The 15,429-nt window shown below is 40.2% G+C and overlaps 1 long non-coding RNA gene across 3 annotated transcripts in view; it reads right to left on the bottom strand.

Annotated features, from left to right (window-relative positions):
• Positions 1-8,571: 8,571 nt before the first annotated feature.
• Positions 8,572-15,429, bottom strand: part of LOC308631712 — an 895,537-nt gene continuing 888,679 nt past the window's right edge. For all 3 annotated transcript variants that reach the window (XR_014018316.1, XR_014018317.1, XR_014018318.1), the window contains 2 exons: positions 8,897-9,011; positions 8,572-8,740 (listed from right to left, as the gene is read on the bottom strand). This is a non-coding gene — a long non-coding RNA (uncharacterized lncRNA). The remainder of the gene's footprint in view (positions 8,741-8,896; positions 9,012-15,429) is intronic.

Raw genomic sequence — 15,429 nt, 5'->3', positions numbered from 1 at the left:
AGTATTTCGAACGGAAAATAGGAAAATGAATCCAATGTGTAGGCCAATATGTGCTACACAAAAACCTTCCCACTCTCATCCAGAACAATGCCTTGACATTACCTTCGCAACAAGTAAGACGCAATTCGAGGAGAAGAATTAGAAAAGCTTGAGTACGTATGTGGAATGGAAAATGCTCAGGAGTTCACAACCTTGGAGGTGGTAGAGGAGTTTCCATAAGTAAGGGAGACAGGGTAAACACTCCACAAACATGGAGCTCTGCTGGCCTAAAGACTTTGTGAGAAACTGCCTCTGAGGTTGGGCACTTGAAATATATGTTGTTGTCAGGAGCTTTAGCTTCCTTTGTAGTGAGACCATCACAGCTGGGTCTGCATCTATGTGACCTGGAGGACATGGTTTCTGATTTTCCAATGAACATGAGGCAGAAGTGCTGAATTCTCTCTTTGCAGGTAAACTGTGGCCACTGGGGTCTAAGTGTCTCCCTGTGTGGACTGTGAAGCCATTTGTTCATCCTCCACTTTTCGTGGTGTTTCTTGCTGCTGCACTGGGAGTTTGGAATTTGCTTCAGGAAATACAAGGAGTTCAACTGGGACACCGTGCTGGAGGGAGTTCTGTCACGTGTGGTGGGTCAAGGTCCTAGGAGAATGCACCAGCCAGGCTTCTATCCCACAGAGCTTGCCCCCTTGACCATAGCAACCTGATTCTGAACACTGCCCTGAAACCTCTCCATATAACAAGATGCCTTTACATAGAAGGGTCTGCTCACTGCACCATGTCAGTCACAAGCCATTTGGAAGCCAGTGGCAGATCCACATGGCCCCACCACAGATGTTTTATCACACACCTGCACACCGCTGCTCTAGGCCCGCTACTCAGCAGGCCCCAAATTACTGGGATCTCTGTTTTACACTATTTTCATGAAACCCAGTCAATCAAGGCACTGTCTGGTACACTCATGATCAGCAACAGGACATCCAAAGGTTCTCCAGTGCCACCTGGTCATGGGAATTTCAAAAATCTCATGGTATTTATCTAGCTAGCCATTTTGAAAGGATGAACTTGGAGGCATTGTGGGTTTCCATTCCTTCAGGAACCATTAAATCGTGAGGAAGCTCATTTCAACGAAAACTCTGGAGAACTCTCACAAACAAGGCTTCCCAAAGAGTGGCCAAAAAGCCACACGAAGCCAGGCCCATTGAGGTCTACAAATGTGAGGTTCATGTGTGTTTAGACTCTCAACTATGGCTGCCAGGTCTTTAAGAATAAAATCATGTGATATCCATGCTGAGATTCCCAGTGCTCTGTGGAAAGCCAGCCTGGGCCTAGATCTCAGTTTCCAAGGGCGACTCTCATGCATGGCCTCCTCAAATTCCAACACAATTCACGGCAATACTTCTCTGAGGTCAGTTCCAGAACTCAGTCTCCAAGGGGAATCACACCAGAGTTCAAGCCCAGGTGGACCCAGTCATCTCTTCCCACCGCCACACCAATGACCACAATTCAAACCAAAACACTGCCACATGGCCCTCATCTTCTTCCATAGAGACACTCATCATAACCTCTGGCTGGAGGTTTCCATGAGGGGCACAGCCCAAGACAGTGTCCACAATAAGCTCCCTTGCCCCTCATTTGCCTAATGTCATGGTGACCTGGACACCCTTCCTGTGAACATGGAGTGATCCAATAGGCCTGCCATTAATACTGGCTCCGCTTCTCCAATTGGAGGCCTACTGACTGCCGGGTATAGATGCTTTCTGTGAATTGGAGTCATGAGAAAACCCAAGCACCTATGGGCTAGCGTCTGCAGGGCTTTGAAGAACTCGTTTGACCCGAAGGATCCCTATTCTCACTTGAAGGAAGTCAGGAACCTTACAGAGGAAGGCGATACACTTCATCCACAATGACTGCTTTTGTGCCAATTTGGCATTGGATGCACACATGGGATCTCTCTTTGGATCTGTCAGGTGCTGAGAATCTAAGCCACAGCCTCACACAGGGCCAAGAGGCTGATTCAGACACATCCCTTTGCAAAGCCATTAAGCGAAGAGCCACAGGTGATGCCCATTCATTTCCATTTGACAACTGTTTTCTTCAGGCTTCACAAAGGCGTGCCCTGAGGCAAAGTCCTTCCTGACATTCAGGGCAACAGAACAATAGGTAAGCAAAAGGCACAAAGCAGGGTTTCTCCAGGGAGACTTTAATGGTCACACTGATATCTGAGTTTTCTGAGATGTTCACCATTCCTTTCAGCTCTCCAGTACATGGCCATGTCACCGAGCTTGGAGGTGGTACATATCTTGGACACAAAACCATGAGCCTATTCTGGAGAGTGGCCAGAATTCAGGAAGAAAACAGGAACTTAGGAAGATAGTAGGTGTTGCCCATCCATAAGGCAAGCCGCAGTCCATTCATAAATTGGGCAGGATGAATGCTGGGAAGCTTTCTACTAGACAGGACACATCCATTGATGCATTCTCTTTTCTAATGTCTACAACCAGAGACACAGTGGGATACACAAACATAGAAACACTCACCTCGTCAAAAGACTTACTAGAAACCGTCCACTCCAAACCAAACAAACCGCCTTTCCTACCTATTCTCAGAACATGAGACAAAACCACAAACTCACACCCACACCCACAAAGGCACCTCCTTCTTCCAAGTTGGTCTGTGACTACCCGGAGTGCCGTCTGACTGGTGGGCCATATTATGTTCTCCCGAAATGGCCTGTCCTGTCTCACATCTGGCCTCCTTGGCCAACTCTGTGAAGTTGTCAGGAGCCAGCGGTGAGCCACTACCTGCTTTCTCAGAAAAGGCCCCTCTGCAGAGCTTTCCTGGCATTTGGCCATCCTCACATCAGTAGGTACCAAGAAAGACTGACTCTGTCCTTGGTAAATCCAAACAAGTGAGCCCACTGGGACTGGGACTGGGACTGGCTCTGGATGCCTGGCTTCCTGGATCCCAAGTTCAGAGAGTTCCATCACCTTCCATCACCAAGGAAGTGAGGTGAGGTCACTTCCTTCAGGAACTGAATGAGGTCACTGCCTTGACAACCACTGTGTCCTAACAGTTGCTTCCAGGGCTCCCATGAGATGGAGGCTGCCCCTTCTTCCTGTGACACTTTCACAAGTTAGAATGGAATATCAACCATAGGCACCAAGGAACAGCTCTCCACACAGGCCTGCTTTGGTCCATCTTGTCTACATTAAGTAGAGAGAGGCTCATTCAGACACATCCCTTCATCCTGACCAGGTTGTTTGCCATGGAAGATGACTTCTGCTCCCTCAGGTCCTTCACAGCGGCCTACATCTTCTCCAGGGATCATTTCTGCATGGACCTTTGAGGTTCTCAGCAGGTGGAAGATCCCCTACTTTCCTGTGTTGTAAGACCACCTCTGTCCCTGCTCTTCTGTAAAGTTAGATTGAGGGAAGAGTGTATGGTTAGTGTTAAGAACCTGTTCGTTTTGGGTTAGGAATCACTCTGCTGGATGATGAATGGTATTGGGAACCTGCGATATTTATAATAATATATAGGTGAAATATATGTATGAAAACAGAAATCCAAGTAAGATTTGAAGGCCAGAAGGGCATTGGGCCCTTGATGGGGATACTTAGCTTTGAATGACTTTCTGCACAGATGTCTCAGATAAATCGATGTACAATGGCATAGGACCTTGTACCTTGGATGATTGAATGTAGAAGAGAACATCCAGTCAAAAAGGGATAGTAGGTAGGTTAAGATAATTATGTATCTGACAGCTGAATGCATTTTGATTCCTTGTACACAGCTGTGGCACAACTTTTCATTTCTCTGATTGTACACAATGTAGCATTGCATCATGGGTGCAGTCATACATGTACCTAGGTAATAATGTCTACCTCATTCTACCCATCTTTCCTGCCCCCATTTCCCCTCCCCGGTCCTCCCTCCTCTTTGCTCAAACTTTCATCACTACTTTTAGGCTACATTGAGCAGCTGTCCTAACTCACTACTGTTTCTTACATAGTTACACTATGAAGTCTCACTTCATGTGTGAGATGTAACAGGTGTAACTATTGTGGATCTACATCTAATGCTGATTAGTACTGTCATGTAAACACTTATGCAGTACTGCCACTAGCAATGGCATAAGACAAGGCAATCCGTCCACACTTATCTGAAGCAGATACATTAACACCACATTGAAGAAGCAGCTCAGCTATCTGTGTTGATTTATGTTCCACAGCAAACATGAGGGCGTTTCTAAAATAAGAGAGATAACTTCAACCTTAGGCATTTTAATAAATTTATTTAAATAGCCAATTTACTACATTTTACCAATTTGATATCTTGCTTTACATACACTGACAGACATAAACATCTTGGAAGATATCATATCTTTATCTTTGAAAGTCATTTGTATGTCTAAGAGGAAAATAAAGACAATAACTATGATGATGTCATTCATCTGGAGTTGGCAAAGATTTCAATGAGAAAACCTCCCTTTTCTTCCTAGGATGATGTAATACATTGTAACTCACAGTCAGCCAAAGGTCAAGAAGTAAAAAAGCTATTTGCAGGCCTAACATGATAACAGTAGCACTGTGGTACTAACAGTCATTATTGCTTCAGTCATTCACTTGGAGAAGCATTTGCCAGGCATTGAAATCAGTGCTATATGTACAATCTGGCAACCAGCTTTCAAGCATATGTTATCCTCTTTTTCATATCAGGAAACATATTTAGTCATTACCCATTTTTAGGATTGCTTTCAAGGTCACACATTTTGCAACTTGGAAAGCTAGGAATGCAATCCAGTCATGTGTGAATGTAAAGCTTCTTTCTTCTTTCTTTATCACCCACCTATATCTTATCTTCATTAAAGGAAATATTTTTTCCCTTTGAAGTTATTTTCTTTCCTTTGTCCATGCCAATTAAAAATAAAATCACTCAATAGCAATTAACACTCAGAAATAATCTAAAATCAATATTCTACAAAGTAATTTAAAGCAAATAGTCATCCAAAGGACAAAATACTTTCAATGTCTGTTTATGCTCAACACAGCATTTCCAAAAGAAAACTATACCAGGAGAAGAGAAAATATAACAGAAAGTTCAAAAAATCCAATACTAACAAAGCAAACTAAAAGTCCATATTTTACAAAACTAAGATGAAAACTCTAGCTAACACAAGATGATGTGATCAACAAAATCAAATACTAATCATCAGCCAATAATTATCAGGGCAGGTGACTCACACCATATACTCTTATTTGTGTTACTCAGTTTCAATAACTGCTTTTCTCCCTAATTGTAGTTCATTGTTCATATATTCCACCTATATTCACACATATATTCCAATGATTATATCATTCCCATTAATTTAATAGATTAACTTAAGTGATTTTTACTACAAAATTAAGTTTTTTCAAAAAAAAAAAAACAATAAAGTACTATACCTTCCCTTATCATCAACTGCGTGTATGTTTGCTTTATTGTTAATAAAAAATTCTACCATCATCTGTCTCTTTTTCTTTATGGCGAATAAAAGTGGTGTTTGGCCACTCTGAAAAACAACAAAAATAGTTTATTCTCAAAATTAATTCTTCTCAACTAAACTTAACCTTACAAAATACTGTATGAATATAAGCACATAATAATAATGTAAATTAAGAGTAGCCACTCTCTTCTCTTCCATAAGTGCTGCTCTTTCAATTTGAAATGCCTCTCCTGTGCCTAGAGTGGCCACATGAACTCCAGTCATTTCCAAAACTGCTTCAGACATTTACTGTTTCCACGGATCTTTGCCTCTGTCGAGCATTCATCATGGCATCTTGGAGTTATATAACCCGCACCCAACTCAACCAAGAGCATCTTGAGGACGTGATCTATATCTTCTGTCTCAGAAGCCCCATTCCTTAACACATATTAGTAAAGGATTTAAGTATTTGATTAATGAGCCAAATTTTCAACTCATTCGTAGGGTGTATCAATCAGATTCTGAAGAATGTCTACTTTTCCAGAAATACCAAGACTCATCAGAAAGATTCTTTGTTTCACTATTAGATAAAATTTACAGAACTGTGCATTGCATGTCCAGTATTACAGAAACAGCTTTATCATTGCGTAACCCCTATTTTACACTGATTTTTCATAGCAAAAATTCCCATGTGAAGAATTCAAATTGCAGGGATAGAGTTCTGAGAGCTTTCCAGTGACATGGAAGTTTCCTCCATGTTACACAAGTCCTCTTGATTATCTTCTCTTTATGAAATCAGAATCCCAGATACCAATGTCAGGCATTCCTGCTCCAAGAGGGTCACAAAGATAATGGGCTCTGAATTAAAAGATATAGATTTTGAGTAAACTATATTGCTTTTTCTTAACTGGTCTCTATGTCTTCTCTTATTATAAGAAAAGATATTTATTATTTATGTTAGAAAGCTCAATACAAAAATATATTCTTCCTACAGAATTGGAGAAAAATTTTTGCCAGCTAATCCACTAGTAGGGGATTAATAAACATAAATAACCAACTCAAAAAAGCTTAACACTGGGCTGGAGGAGTTGTGGCTCAGTGGTAGAGCACTTGCCTAACACAGGGAAGGCACTGGGTTTCAGTCCTCAGCACCACATAAAAATAAATAAAGTATAGGTATTGTGTTCAACTACAACTAAAAACTAAATATTAAAAAAAAACTTAACACCAAAAAACAAACTCAGTCAATAAATGGACAAAAGAACTGAACATAAATTTCTCAAAAAAAAAAACCCACAATGTCTAAAAAATATGAAAAGCTCATCTACATCTCTAGCAATTAGGTCAATGCAAATCAAAACTACATTAAGACTTCATCTTCATCGTACTCCAGCCAAGATGGTAATGATCAAGAACACAAACAGTAATACAGGCTGGTAAGGGTGTTGGGGGAAGGCACACTTGTACACTGCTGGTGGGACTGCAAGACTAGTACAACCACTCTGGAAAACAGTTTGGAGATTCCCCCAAATTTAAGAAGGGAACCACAACATGAACCAGCTATCCCACACCTCAGTATTTTCCCAAAATTACTAAAATAAAGTTTGCCTAGTATAGTAATACAGCCACATGTGTGTTTATAGGAATACAATTTACAATAGCTAAATTACAAAATCAACCCAGGTGCCTGTCAATAGGTGAAAGAGTTAAGAAATTGTGTTGCACATACATACAATGGAGTTTTACTCAGCCATAAAGAATAAATTATGGCATATGCTGGTAAATGGATGGAAACAAAAAATATCATGCTAAGTGAAATAAGTTTAACTTATTAAGAAACTCAAAGGTCAAATGTTTCATATGTGGAAGTTAAGAAAAAGAGAAGGTAAGAACAAATATCAAGACATAGGGAAGATCATTAGGGTAAAAAAAGGAGATTGAGAGGCAGAGTGGGAATAGGGAAGGGAAGGCAATGAAGAAGGAATTCTTTAAGAATCATGTTATATGCATATATAAATATACTACAGGGAACTACGCTTTTATGTGTAAGTAGAAAGAAGCAATCAAATATAAATAAATTGACAGGTGAAAGGAAACAGGAGGAGAATGGAGGAGAAGGAGGAGGACAGGAGGGAAAAGAGGGGATCATGAACTCAACTGGAATTCCATGCATGTATGATTTTGTTGGTATGAACACAACTACTATGCGTCACTATAAACTCCAATAAAAATAATATTAAAAATATATTCTGACTTGTAATGATTATCCTGGTAACATAATGCTTAGCTACTTTTCAAAATTATTTTTAATCTGGTTCCACTTTAATTGCTACTTAAAACTTATTTATAATTTTAGGCAAAATGTAATTCATAAATTTTGTGTATCAACAAGTTTTATGCTGATCTACACGGATTATTTTTAGCATCATGAAAGACTAAATCATTTTCATTTTTAAGGAACAAAGCTGAAGAGTAGTACATAGGACAGCTTATAACATCCATGACTTATCTACTTCTAGCAATAATTTATCCACTTATAGCAATGAGTAACCTAATCAGGCTTACAAAAATTCCCATGAGAACATGATTTTTATGGTATAAAGAAAACTATTTAAATGCCAAATTCTAAATTCCATAATTTGATCCCATTTCAAAGAGATTCATATTATGTAGGCCTTATTTTTGTAAATCAGTAGGAAACCTCCATGCAATCTTTATCAAAACATATTATAAAAGTAGAGGCAAAGTAGGTGATCTGAGTGAATGCTGCAGTTGCCAGTAGCAAACTGAAGAACATGTGTGCCCAGCATCTGGGAGGCAAACCCTGCACACCACACCACACAGGGGGACCACATTGGGTTCCTTCACAAAAGCTTAAAGTTCAGATTTCTGCATGAGTCTCTTGATTCTAATTCATGGAGGCAAACTAAATATACACATGAGCTATAAGAGGAGGAGGAGGAGGAGGAATACGAGGAGAACTTCCAACATTTGCTAATATTCTAATAGAGAAAATTCTGCTTATAATCAGTATTTGTTAACACACATTACTGTTAATTTTAAAGAAACATTTCAAATATTTTGGAAATAATGGTGATTGATGTATATCGTGTTTCTGGCTTCAATGTCTGCGTTGAATGAAAGCAGTTTTGTTGCTACTGATGTGCTCCTATAAAAGATAGCACAGTGGAGAGGAGTTTCACCCTTGTTGTTGTGAACATTTGGATTGGCACCATGTTCTAGAAGAAGAATTGCACATTCCTCTTCCTCGTACTGTAGGGCCTGTTGGTTTTAATCAAGAAATAGATTGTAAATTTGGGAAATCCAAGAAAAATATTTCACGTTTTACTCATTAGTTATAACTAAATGGCATTAATCAATTTTTCTTCTAAGCATTTCATCAATTTCATTTCCTGCAAAACCACTGGCTACATCTACCTTCATCAACGGTGTGTTGCCATCACTGTCACACAGGTCGACGTTGCATTTCCTCTTGACTAGAAGAGCCACCACTGCTGGATTGCCATAGGCACAGGCATAATGTAGAGGGGTTCTATGTAAGTAAGAGGCTTTGTTAGGAATTCATAAGACACCTTTTGAAATATACAACTTTTCATGCAATTATAAACATTAGCTACTCGTAATTCCTCTATTTTCTTCTGAAGAAGGTACAATATTTATTAGCTGACATTACTTATTAAATTAATGAATAATTGGCCTATGTCATTGACACTTTCTTATTTCTTGTTTCTGATACTGCTGGCGATTGCACCCGGGGCACTCAATCATGGAGTCATATTCTAAGCACTTTTTATTATTATTTTTTTAAAAATTTTGATGCAGGGTCTCACTAAATTGCCTACCCTGGCCTTGAACTTCCAATGCTCCCGTCTCAGCATCCTAGTCACTGAAATTATGGGAATGTACCACTGTGCCTAGTCCCAATGATTTTACTTATTTTTGTTTGGTTTTTCATGGTGCTGGGGACCAGCACATGAAAATCCAGACTGGGAGCATTCTAGGTAAGGGCTCTACCAAAGAGCCACACCCCAGAGCAGAGCAGCCAACTTGCCTAAAAAGAATAAGGCTTTGGAATTTAGCTCATCTTTGGTTTAAATTCTACTTTAAGCTCTGATGTACTAGTTATCCCATAGTCTTCCTATCCCTCATTTCTTCACTAATAAAGTAAGGATTAAAATGAGTAATTATCTCCCAGGATACTACTGTGATGCTTAATAAAGAATCTATGTAAAACATCTGAAGGGTTTCTAACACAAGCAACAGCTCCATAATTGGTAGCTATTGTAACTAAGATTATTGCTATTAATCAACAAAGAGTATTTCAATTAATAAAATAGTAGCAATATAGTGATTTTACAGGTATCTTTTTAAAACTGTATTTCAATGAGTCTTAAGATGCTTTTTTCCTATCATTTCAACCCTGACATAAGAATGCCACTAATAATTCAGGCTGCATTTCAATTATAATTGGCAGCATTAAATTTTTTACTTCATTCACAAAATAAAGGACCATTATAATCTATGGTGCCTTACCTTAAGTGAAATGCGAAACAAACAATAGATTTATGTCAGTTCTCATCACGTGGATAGCATTTAAATTCAGTTCTTAAATGTACTATAGGTAAAGCAGGCTGAATAATAAAAGCAAAAGACCAAACTAAAAGCAAAGTAATCTTTGCTTATTTTTTTCCCCAAGTAATTTAAAGCCAAAGGAAAAAGAACACAAATGAATTAGTATTGGTTAAATTTGTTCAGTATTTAGTCATACAGGATATATGTAAATCAGGTATTTCCAATGTTCAGTATTTAATACTTTAACTTTTCAAAAGGGAAGTTCACAATTTCCTATCTCCATAAATGCTTGATTGAAAAAGAGGAAGAACCGTTTCATTTGGTACTGAGTCCTATTCACTTCAGTTTTAATTAACTGTCACATAAATTTTTTAAGAAAATTCTATGAGATAGAATATGTTAACTACAAAATAAATAGCTGTGCAGTTTATGAGCATAAAAATAGGTATTCAGTTCATGAGTACAAATGAATAGAATTAAAAAATAGATGAGTATAGGTGAGAACTTCAGTATTTTTAAGTGAAACTTTTATAAAGCAATACTTTTGCAGTAGTAATAATCTTTCATACTTGCTTTCTTCTATTTTCATCAAGATGCAACCAGAACAAAATTATTAACCTATAGTTGCATATATGAAATGAAATGTATGTGTACTAATATCTACAATAGATGAAATGTACTATAGAACTTCTATATACAAGTTTACTAGAAGAAAATACAAATGCTTCTTTATGCTGGCAAAGACTGTTCTAAGAAAGAATGAATTGAAAAGAAAACTTCCTTTTGTTCTACCTCTCTTTTTAAAATCTATTATGCTGCTGCTGATGATGATGTTGTGCTGGGGACTGAACCCTTACCCTTGAGCTTGCCAGACAAGAAGTGCTCTAACACTGAACTACATTTCCAACCCTGGAATCTAATTTAAATCAAAGTACTCTTTTACAGATGATCAAGTGACAGTGACATATGAAATAGAAAAAAAAATATTTAGTATCCTTGGTAAGAGAAGAAATTTAAGTCTAACAAATGAAATACATTTCTCAGCTTCAATGTTTGAGAATAAAGAGCAGCAGCATTGGGCTATTAAGGTTTTAGCTGTTTAATGCTCCCCAAATAGATGACTTGATGGAAACTTCTGTGCATCATTTGAAATTGTGCAAGCTGCTACCTACCAAATTCCATTTTACTCTTCCAGATATTTGAGTATTCTTTTTATCCTATTCCAGTCCCTAATCTTTTGGCCATTGGTGAACAAGTAATTCGTGAAAGTTAATAATGTATTTTGATACATAGAATGACAAGTCTTTGTTCACTGCAAACATTTCCTTAGGTCATCATGACCCTAAAGGACTGCGTGTGGAACTCAAAAATGTACTGATATTTTTATTTGGTTTTTGTGAAATCGATAACCTCAGAAAGAGCTCACACTTTGGGTCAACGAGTATTCCTATGCACAAACCACCAGCAGGGCCTACCTTTGACATCCTTAGTCTCTTCAGAACAGGGTAGGACAAGGGCAGCAGCACGCATCTCTGCAGGATAGGCACCCTTTGTGTGCTGCTCCCTTGGCACCTAGTGACTGAGAGCCTGCAATGCCTGGATGCTCTCAACCAATGCTCTGCTCTACCTGCTTGAACACATACTCAGTAATGGATAACTACAAGAAAGGATACTGGAACAGTGGAATCAGCAATTTGCAATTTTGTGCAGGAAGCTCTTCGCAGATGCTTTTTTAGTGTAGTGTGCCCGATGTGGTGACAAAATTGAAAAAGCATGTTGTGTTTGGTGCTTTGGAAAGTGTGAAAGCTGCTAGTGAGTCTAGTGTCCTCTCTCTGGAAAAGTACCTGCAGTTAAGGAAGTATTTGCAGAAAATTCAGGGATTGTCAACAAGTGCTGTTATGAAGATGGCTGGATGATCAGGATGACACCAAGTTATCCTTCAGGATTTGATGAACTAGTGAGTGGAGCATGTGAGAAACAAGTAAAAGCTTAGTTTAGGGGTGAAAGTCACACCCCTAAATAAACTAGTGTGAAATAATTTTTAAAACAAAACAAGAATGAACATGGAAACATCTTCCCAATTCAGAGTCTTGTAAGGCCCTCAGGACACAACAGATATCGTATCTGAAAACTTTCCTTAGCCCTGGTGTTGCTGTATTATGAGAATACTTTTCTCATACACTTTTCTTCATGCTTTTGAAAATGTGCACATTAACAGCTGCTGTGTATATCTAATTTTTTTTTAAGTCAGTCACCCTATAGGGAAATTTTAAGTGTCTGGGAAACCAGTTGAAGTTTCGTTTTTGTTTATTTGCCCATTAGAAGTCCTGGGCACCGGACCTCCAAAGGTTGCAGGTCCTGGATATCGAGGACTCCATGGGTATTTAAAGTCAAACATCCTGGTGAAAGGAGAACCGGTCTCCCTTCTGCTCTGCCCCCACCGGCACAGCCTGGATGGAGCAGGCTTCCATTCCAACAGCCCAGCTTTCCCCCATTGGCCCTGTGCCCCTCAGCCCCTGGCCTCCAGACCCTATTACCTATTTTTTTGGTCAGTATCATCAACATGACAGCCACGTCCCAGATAGCGTTCAATTCTTTTCAGTTCACAATTTTTGGCAGCCTGGTGGATCTTCCCAAGGGGGTTATATCCAATAACCTTGGTCCCAAGGCTTAAATAAACAAACTTTTTCCAGGCTCTGGCCATTCCTGCAGACGTGGTCAACTGCCTGTGTCCAGCGGCCTACCAAGGCGGCTCCTCCATTAGCTATCCGCCAGCCTTCAGGCAAAACAGTCGTTGCTGGGAGACACTGGTAAACACAAGTGCGTGGGCACGCACGCACGGTCACGCGCCACAATCTGCCTGGCCGTCAGTGATTGGCTCCTGGTGGGCCCGCCCCCTGCACTGTGCTCTGCGCCTGGCTCTTCTGTCCAGTAGGGGGAGCTGCAGTACCCCGTCCAGCTCCTGGGTCCCTAACACTTCTGCATCCAGGACCTAATCCTCCACCACCACACACACACCACGCTGCACACTGAGCTTCCCTACCTGCAGCTCTCTGCCCAGTTCCACGCTAGGGCGTGGAGGAGGGCGTGTCTGCCCTCCTGGAGGACAGCAAGAATGCAGGAGCAGAATTGGGGTGAGTCCAGGAGGTGCACAGCACTCGCCGGACCTCGGGAACTCCAAGGAGAGTCTCCGCTGCAGTGCAGTGCAGCCTCTTCCAGCCGAGTTGGCCTTGGCAGTATGAGCTCCGGGGACAGGGCTCTGTGGCTGGGCATGGCCTGGAGTGCCTGGTTCCCTCCCTGCAGGGCCTAGGGCTTTATTTCATATCCCTGCCCCTGCTCCAATGCCTCTGGTTCCACCTGGCTCCTTACAGGTTTGGACCCACTCTCCCTGCCCATCACAGGATGATGAAGCCTCACTCAGAAGCAAGCCAGTCTTGGATCCTGAAAGCTTAACACCCGGTTCAGGTCCTTTACAGACCCTCCTTCATGGCATTTATCGTACTTAATTTGTTTTATCCCTAAATACTCACTGAAATGAAGGAGGCCCAACATACTAATTTGGACACTGTTCTCACCTACATAACTGACTCCCAGTTTGGCCTCCAGGACTCAAGTCAAACTTGTGAAACAAGTCAGTAGATGCATGGAGACACCCAGGGCCTCTCTGTTTCTCTAGGCTGTGACGTCAGGACCTCCACATATGGCCCACACCAGCCAGGATCTCCCTTGAGGAGCTTCTTCATTGGCAAGAGTTTCTTTGAAGAGATGAGCACCACACCCAGGTTCTCATACATGCTAGGGAAGCAATCTACTGCTAAGCCATATACCCAACAGCTGTGTCAATGCTTTTAAACAAAAAGTACACTAAAGTGGACTGGTGATGGTGGGGGTTGGAGGAAGTGACAATTGGAGGGAGCCACACATTGAACAGAGTTTGTGGTGGCAGACAAGGCCTTGTGAGGACCACACTCTAGGCTCTTAACACTGCTGAGGTTTGGGGAGATGCTTCTGTACCATGCCCACCCAAGAAGGAAACCCTGCCACCCAGCCTCTTCAGAACTAACTAATATTAATCAGACGGACCTAATAGACATATATGAATTCTCTGATCCATCAACCATGAATTTATTTGCTTTTCCATGAAACAATGAACATTCTTTAAAATAGTTCATATTTCCTGGTGCAGTGGAGCACAGCTGTAAACCCAGCAGCTTGGGAGGCTGACAGAAGGATCTGGAGTTCAGTGCCACCCTCAGCAATGCAGGGTGCTAAGCAACTCAGTGAGACCCTGTCTCTAAATAAAATAGGGCTGGGGATGTGGCTCAATGGTCAAGTGCCCCCGAGTTCAATCTTCAGTACCAAAATAAATAAATAAATAGACCATATTTTTGGGTACAAGGTAAATACAAGAAAGAGAGATACCTTCTTACATCCCATAAGATCATAAACTAATGAAGTGAGAAGTTAATGACAAGAAACAAACCATTTAATGCCTGGTGGTTAAAATACTCAATGAATTAGGATGGGATCACAGATAAAATCAGGAGAGAAATAACAATATTTTTCAGAAATAAATGAGAATACAGACGCATCAAAATCTATTGGGTAATTACCCCAAATCAATGACATACCTAAATACCAATGGGAAATCAAATGAAGGAGAAATTAGGAAAACTATCCCATTCACAATAGGACTCAAGAAAATAAAATACTTGGGAATAAACTGAACAAAAGATGTGAAAGACCTCTACTGTGAAAACTACAGAACAGTAAAGAAAGAAATTAGGGCTGGGCTGTGGCTCAGTGGCAGAGTGCTCACCTAGCATGTGCCAGGCACTGGGTTCGATCCTTAGTTATATACAAAATAAAGGCATTCTGTCTGTCTACAACTACAACAAAATTTTTAAAAAGAAAGAAATTAAAGAAGACCTTAGAAGATGGAAAGATCTCCCATGCTCCTTTTTTTTTATTATTGGTTGTTCACAACATTACAAAGCTCTTGACATATCATATTTCATACATTAGAATCAAGTGGGTTATGAACTCCCATTTTTACCCCAAATACAGATTGCAGAATCACATCGGTTACACATCACATTTTTAGGAAAGGTAGCAGAATACAACAGTCACTAATTCTCCCATGCTCCTTGACAGGCAGAATTAATATTGTCAAAATGGCCATACTACCCAAAGTGCTATACAAATTCAATGCAATTACTCTTAAAATCCCAATAACATTCTTCATAGAACTAGAAAAAGCAATCATAAAATTCATTTGGAAAAATTAGAGACCCAGAATAACCAAAGCAGTCATTAGCAAGAAAAATGATGCAGGAGGCATCACAATCAATACCCGACCTTACACTACACCACCAAGC

This window comes from Spermophilus citellus (genome assembly GCF_964194105.1).
Source record: "Spermophilus citellus genome assembly, chromosome: 12".
Lineage (NCBI taxonomy): Eukaryota > Metazoa > Chordata > Mammalia > Rodentia > Sciuridae > Spermophilus > Spermophilus citellus.
The sequence above is the reverse complement of the archived record's forward strand: the minus strand, read 5'-3'. Positions and strand labels throughout refer to the sequence as shown.